The sequence below is a fragment of the Dipodomys spectabilis genome, unplaced genomic scaffold (assembly GCF_019054845.1).
Source record: "Dipodomys spectabilis isolate Male_0828 unplaced genomic scaffold, ASM1905484v1 ptg000081l, whole genome shotgun sequence".
Lineage (NCBI taxonomy): Eukaryota > Metazoa > Chordata > Mammalia > Rodentia > Heteromyidae > Dipodomys > Dipodomys spectabilis.
This window is the reverse complement of record NW_024870758.1, coordinates 15,081,848-15,089,838: the sequence shown is the minus strand read 5'-3', so window position 1 is coordinate 15,089,838 and position 7,991 is coordinate 15,081,848.

Below are 7,991 nucleotides of genomic sequence, written 5' to 3'. Positions count from 1 at the left end.
CATATATTAGTCAGCCACCATATATGTGCCACCATATAAACTAGTCATCTTTACCCTGCCTGAATGATCTGAGCATCATCCACAGATGCTCCATTCAAGAGAAATGCAACCAGTAACAGCCGGTCAGTTACCAACCTGGGCTCGTGTCTCTTTTGGGCCAAAAGTCTGTGTGTAGAACAAAGCCATTTCAACTCTGGCTGCTTACAAATGCTCAAAGCTGCAACAACTAAGGCTCTCAATGTGTCACCAGCTATAATAAACTATATGCCCATATTTAGGGTACTGCTAAACCCAGCAGGGCAAGCATTGAGAAACCCTTCTTCCTGTGTTGTTTCTCTTCTGGGCTGTTTAAATCTCAGGTTATGCATCCCCTCAAGGCACTGTATAGACTTCTCAATGTAAGAGAAGTAAATGCTCATTAGAATTCTGCACATGTGTCCCGGGAGCTGCATCCCACTTGCACACAGCACTGTCCTTGCATCGTTAGCACAAACACTTATCCACATCTGACAAGGGACATCAAACTACTGCAGGTAATTGCATTTCCAGAGCAGTAGATAATGAAATGGGAAAGATTCGGCCTTGCCCCACGCCTTGCTCAAAAAGTAGACACATAGCATTCTTCCTTTCTCATCCCTCCCTCCCCTTCCCCCCCCCCCCCCAGAAGTTGGATCTCAAACTATTTTTACTATTTTCTTGCTAGCATGGGTTAAGTTTTTACCATATTCCTCTCTTTGCCATAGGTACTTCATTATCTTAATCATGGATTTTGTTTCCATTTAATTAAACTCACTTTTCACTTGGAGACTTTGCATTAAAAAGAAATATACAGATGGTGTGTAAAATTATTTCACTAATCTATTATATCAAAGAGCTGTTCTCTGCCTCAGGTTAAAACTGAGACATTGTTGCAAACATGACCAAAATCTGTCTTGTCTTTTTTTCAAATTCCTGAGTTTTTATATGGTTTTTTATTGTAAAAATACTGTACAGAGGGGTTACAGTTACATGAGCAAGGTAATGAGTACATTTCCTAGTAAGCATTGTTACCTCCTTCTTTGTTTTTCCCCTACCATCCCTTCCCTCCTCCCATCCCCTCCCACCTCCACAAATACACTCCTCCCCTCCCCCACCTAAATTATAAAGTTTGTTTTTCAACATAGTGCATCTCATTGTTACAATGGGTCAGCCTGTATCCCTATTTAAGCAATTTGTTTTTTCCCTTCCCTTCCCCAAATTAGAGAAGTGTACATACAAGATGCAGGGCACCTACATCAAATACAGTGAAAACGGGTGTTATACTGTGAGGGAGGAACATACAAGGAAACAAAAAGAAACACATTGTACATTATAAATACATTAGAAACAATAGCAAGAAAGAAAAAAAAACATTTGTGTCCCTATCTTGGGCTTTATTTCGCTTAGCATCATCTTATATGGTCAATGTACATAGCTTTTGACCTTTTCTGCTTGTCCCAGACATATACTAGTTATTGCAAATAAGGGAACCCATGGGACCAAGTCTTTCCACTTCCGAACAAATGAGGCAATGTCATTCTTTCTATGGAGGCATAGAATTCCATGGTATATATACCACATTTTCTTGATCCATTTATCTACTGAGGGGCATCTGGGTTGGTTCCATATCTTAGCTATGGTAAATAATGCTGCAATAAACATAGTCGTGCTGGTAGCTTTAGTATGGTCTTGTTTGTGATCATTTGGGTAAATGCCCAAAAGTGGGACTGCTGGGTCATAGAGGAGCTCTATGTGGAGTTGTTTGAGGAAACTCCATACTGCTTTCCAAAGTGGTTGAACAAGTTTACACTCCCACCAACAATGCAGTAGGGTTCCCTTCTGTCCACATTCCCTCCAGCATCTGTTGTTGTTAGAGTTTTGTACGGTATTTTCACAATAAAATTTTTTTTAAAAGAGTAAATTGAAGAAAGCTGAAGAGTATATGAACCCAAATATATATGTTTTAAACACAAGACCAGTAATAACAGAACAACAAAAAAAGAAAATACACACTAAAAGAAATGTGAGTTTAAGCTGGGCACTGGTGGCTCATACCTGTAATCCTACTTCCACAGGAGGTAGAGGTTTCAGGATATAGATTCAAAGCCAACTTAGGAAGAAAAGTCCACAACACTCAATTTCCAATGAATACCAGAACAGCTAGATTGAATACATGCCTCACATAGTGGAAAACCAGCCATGATGGAAAAATCTGAGCAAGAGCTCAAGGACTTGCATTCAAGCCCTGAAAAAGAATATGCTTACCTAAATTTGGCAAAATGCATTATTATTTTCTTTTTCAATATTTTGTGCCTATTTTTATTCAGAACCTGGGTGCTATCTTTTGCTATCTTTTTGCTAAAAGCTAGTGTTCTACCATTGAGACACAGCTCTGTTTCTAACTTTTTGGAAGCTCATTGGAGGTAAAAGTCTTATGGACTTTCCTGCTATGGCTAGATTTGAACCTGAGTTCTCAGATTTCAGCCACCTCAGTAGCTAGGATTACAGACATGAACCACCAGAATTATTCTTTTAGCGTACTCACATCTTCATTTTCCTTTGGTGGCTAGGATTGAAAAGTACATTCAGCTGGGCACTGATAGCTCACACCTATAATACTAGTTACTCAGGAGAATGAGATCTGAGGAGACACACACACACACACACACACACACACACACACACACACACACACACACACACTCTCTCTCTCTCTCTCTCTTGAATGTTTTTCCAGACTTCTGTGTGTCCAAAAAGGCATTCTCAGCCTGTTAAGTAATTCTAATCTAACTTCATTACTCAAAATGAGGATAAATACTTATCATTCAGGACCAACACATTTTTCTGACTCAAGATTGATTTCATATTTAGACATAACAAATGGCTATTTCAGGGAATTCTGCAGGGGACACACGTTAAGACAGGAAGAGAAAACAATCTGAAGACATTGCCTTCTTGATTGGTTTGCACTGGAGCCCGAAGGACTGGTGCTCATGACTTGGATTATAATCAGGACACCACATACACAACAGAGATAAGAACAAAACCAAAGAAAGTAGATGAAGTTCCCTCACTTTACAGCAGTTTCCACATTTTCTGCCGCTGCTCACCTACAGATGCTAGCAACATGTCTGTACACGACAGAGGAGCCTTGAATCTTGGATAAATATTTCTGAAGGTTTAAAACTCATTCATCCAGCATGCGTTTATATATTTTGTGTTATATGAGTCCATTTCTTATGTATTCTTATGTTTTTTGTAGTTTCGCCTCAGATCTTTCAACCTTTGTAAGGCAGTGTTGTCTACACAAAACTAGTTCTGCAAGCCCCAGACTCTAAACTCCCAGAAAAGGCTCTCTCGGAGAATAATTTGGGAAGTACTCCATACTCTCTCCCCTCTTTGCAGATTTACAATCAACATTAATCAAAGAGAGAATGATGGGAATTGCAGTCAGCAGGCAAGCGACTGTGTCTGGCTCTGCTTCTAGCTAGTTGTGTGCCTGGGCAAGTCTACACAGCTCTGGATGGCACAGCTTTCTTGTCTCTTGCTTGATAGCTTTGCTCTGCCACCTTACCAGCTGCCTCCCCTCACAGCCTCACAATGTGAGAATGGGTAGCAGATTTCTGGTGAACCACCCACTATCATATCCTGTGTTCTTTCTCATTTCCTGTTCTGTTCAGTTATCTCCCCTGCAGCATTCACCACCACATAGCCCTCAGGAGACATGGTGCTCACCTTCTGGGTGGCACTAAGACAAGGGTGACCACATCTTCACTGCTTTATCCTGGGTGAAGATCTTATTTTCTTGGAGAGCTTCCAGCAGCATCCCTATTTCCTTAAACTCTGGATAGGCAGCATGGTCAGCCATGGCATCTGGTGACCAAAGGACATGCAGGAGATGACAGCCAAGAGTAGCAGAGACTGGGGAGGGGGGAGGGGAAGAATAGCAGAGACTAGAGCTAGACTCATTGGCTTAAACCCTACTGAAACTCAGTCTCCCTTTGAACTTGCTGTTGTGTGAGTCAAGAAATTTATATATATAATCTTGGTAGAGAGTCTCTGTAACCTGTAGCTGATGTCATCTAATAGATATGGCACTATATGAGACATCTTCTTTGACTGAGGACCATGTCCTAGAAACCATGTCTCTAGGTACTGTTTGGGACTGGGGAGGGGGGGGAGGGCGGGGACTGATTTTTCCTCTATGCTTAGGCCTGTTTTTGTCCTTTGCTTTGTATCACTTCTTATTGCCTTACAAGGCCAGCCATGATATCCAGTGGCCTTATCTGGGCTTATCCTGCCTGCCCAGCAGGGACCCTGGTCTCCCTTCTCAGAGCTCCCACCTGGCTCAAGCCTCTCAAGAAAACTCTTCACCACAGCCCTGCCATGCTGCCATGTCTTTTAGGCTCTTTTCAACCCCTTAGCTGGGACTGCATATTTTTCTTTCTCTTTTTCTTTTTCTTTTTTTTTTTGTTTGTCGTGGAGCCTGAACTCCCTCAGCTCTTCAGCTCGAGGTTAGTGCTCTTCCACTTGAGCCACTTCCGGTTTTTCTGCTTATGCAGTGCTGAGAAATCAAACCCAGGGCCTCATGCATACAAGGCAAGCACTCTATCACTGAGCCACCTTCCCAGCCCAGGACTGATTTTTATTTTTAAAAGTCCTCATGAGGAGGTTTAGGAGATGTATGATGATTACAGCCTAGAAACTGTACAGTCTTGTTAAAATACAGATTCTCAGACGTGACAAATAGTATTTCTGGCATTGAGCTGTATGAGCTTGATTTTTTCATAGCTCAGACCATGATTCTCATACCCTGTACCCCAAAGCAGTTTGGCCTCTAGTCCTATCATGTGACAAAACAGAGACTGAGGCAATGGGGGAGACTAGGAAGAAGAGAGAATATGGAAAACATGATAAAAAATGCTGGACTGAGCTGTGTATGGGGGCACACCCCTGTAATTCCATGTACTGAGATGGGAAGATCACAGTTTGAGTCCAGTTTAAGCAAAAGTTACTAAGACTCTGGATCAAAAACAAGATGAGTGTGTTTCTAAAAACTTGTATTCCTACCTATTCAAGAGGTGGTGGAAGAGGATTGAAGTTTGAAGGCAGCCTAGACAATTACTGAGCTCTATCTCAAAAACAAGAAAACAACAGATGAGCTGGGGATGTGCCTCATGTGGTAGAAAACTGAAGCACACTGAAGTCCTGTTTTTTTTTTTTTTTTGTCGGTCGTGGAGCTTGAACTCTGGGCCTGGGCGCTATCCCTTAGCTCTTCAGCTCAAGGCGAGCGCTCTACCACTTGAGCTACAGCGCCACTTCCGGTTTTCTGGTGGTTTATTGGAGATAGGAGTCTCACGGTCTCTCCTGCCCGGGCTGGCTTTGAACCGCGATCCTCAGATCTCAGCCTCCTGAGTAGCTAGGATTACAGGCGTGAGCCACCAGTGCCCGGCTTGAAGTCCTGTTTTTAATCTCCATTACTGTAAAAGAAAAGAGAAAATGATGAGGAGAGAAAGAGAGTCGAGGAGGGAAGACATTTTGAAACCAAATTATTTCTATTTCTTTTTCACTAAGGTCAAATTAAATCCGTCTGAAATTTTGGATACTTGGCAGTTTCACAATCCTATGCAACAGACTAGATAAATAAATAAATCCACAAAAAAGATTCCTGATTAGATTTAGTGTTTGGATTCCAGGTTTTAAATTTTCTTTTGACCCTGAGTCAACTTATATATACAGTTATCAGGGTAGAATGTAAATAGTAACTTTTGGTTACTATTATCAACCCTATCCTTTATTCATTTGTTTGGTAACTGGTATTACTTTTTTTAAGGGGGTTATTAAAAATACAGTTTTTCTGATCTTACATAGAAATAAGAATATGACTTTCTGGGGTTGGAGGTCTGGTTTGGTTGGCTTATGAACTTGGACATGTGGCAGAGGTACCTGGAGACCTTGTTGATATACAGATTGAGCCCTCAGAGTTTCCAGTTCACTGGGTCCAAGATGAAGCTTGACAATTTGCATTTCTTGGCAATGAATTTCTGGGTGATGCTGACTGTGGCAGTCTGGGAACCACTCTTTGAGAACAACACCCAACCCCAAGTTGGTGTTCCCTAGGTTTGTCATTCATTCACACTTCAATTATGTAACCATTCTCTTAGGTGAGCAGGAATGCATCTGGCTAAGCATCACAATCATGCAGGAGCTAATTTCATTTTTCTTTTTTTTAAAAAAAAGTTCAATATTGGAGTTAGGCTTAGGCATCACCTGAGATTGACTAAATCAATATTCCCAAGATTGTTTTGATGTTACACAGGAAATCCTGGTTTATCACATTTCAAACTATTTCTTTGGGTAGATCAGACTAGCAAATTAATAACATGTGAAAAATTGCTGGTTATTTTTCTGAAATTCTTTTACTTTTATAGTATCATGATTTGAACTCAGCATGTTGTACTTGCTCAGCTCACTTATTTAGGACTAATACACTACCACCTGAACCATGCCTGGTCCCCAGCCCAGAATTTTGCTGGTTATTTTGGATGTGGAATCTGGCTCAGAGTCACAATCCTTTGGATACTCAGCCTCCTCAATATCTAGAATTATAGGCATGAGCCACCGGTGTCTGGCCTGAAACTCAAATTTAATGGGCTGTTTTTATTTGCAAATCTGGCATCTCCTGCCGAGTCAGCTATCTCCCAGGAATTTCTTCCTCTGTATAGCCCCTCCTTTGCCTAACAGAGTGTAGATGAATGAATCCCCAAAAAAACATGAGATATGGGGATAGAAGAAAAAATGAGGATGTTTTCTATGGAAAGAAAAAATAAGCCCACTTGTACATGCATGCACATACACACATGCACACACAAAAAAACAGCAGAAAATTCATTAATCTAAGCAGCAGAAAGAAAATCAGAAAAGAATAATTTACTATCTGCTAATGTTTTTTTAAACAGACAATTTGTCAATTACACAGTCAAAAGAAACCCTGAGGAATAAAAAGACACCAAAGATGCTATTAAAATGTTCTAAGGGAAGCCATATATAATTAATTCAAACAAGCATAAGCTATGAAAACGCAAATACTTCAAGGTGTTGAGTGAAAAGTGGAATAAATCTACATCAGGTTTCAAAACTAATGCTTCCAGGTGAGTCTAAGGTTGGGCCTAAAACAGGGAGATAAGTTGTCTGCCCCTCCCTGTTTTATGTGACACTAAAGAGACTCTCCCAGTAGTACATCAAAGGCGAGAAGAGACAACTACAGCCCAACTTCTGACATCAGCACAAAACTACCAGGTGACAGAACTGAATAAATGGACAATCCATCAAAACAGAAGAAAATTCACTGACACAAAGGACAAAGAAGACAAAACAAGCATCTACCAAATCATGGGCCAGACAAGTAACCCTTATGAACACCAAGGACCCTGCAAAGAAAGTAGCTTTCTTTGTAAGCAGTCTTCAATTCTTACAGTAAGGGGTCAGCAAACATTTGCTATAATGGGCTAGAGAGTAAGGCTTTCAGACTCTGCAGACCTGTACTTTCGGTACACGATATGTGTATCATGTGCCGTTCTGCACAGACAGGCAATCCTGCCATTGTAGAATAAAGGCAAAGACAATACATAACAGATGGATGTTGGTGGTTGTGTTCTAATAAAACTTTATTAACAAAAAGTAGGCGGTGTGATAAATTTGGCTTGACAAGACGGTTTGCCAACTCATGGCACAGGTGAGTCCATGTAAAAACAGCAGCATCAGTGGGTTCTGTAGAGAAGCCAGCATTCTAATTATGCATGTTCACTTATAGGGGGAAAAAGTTTCCAGGTTCTTTAAGCAGGGAAAAGATATTCATTTGATATTCTGAGATTGGAGTGGAGACAGGAGGAAAAAACAGGGAGAGAGTGAAGGAAGGGGTGACGTTGCCCAAAAAGAAATGTACTCATTACCTCACTTATGAAATGGTACAT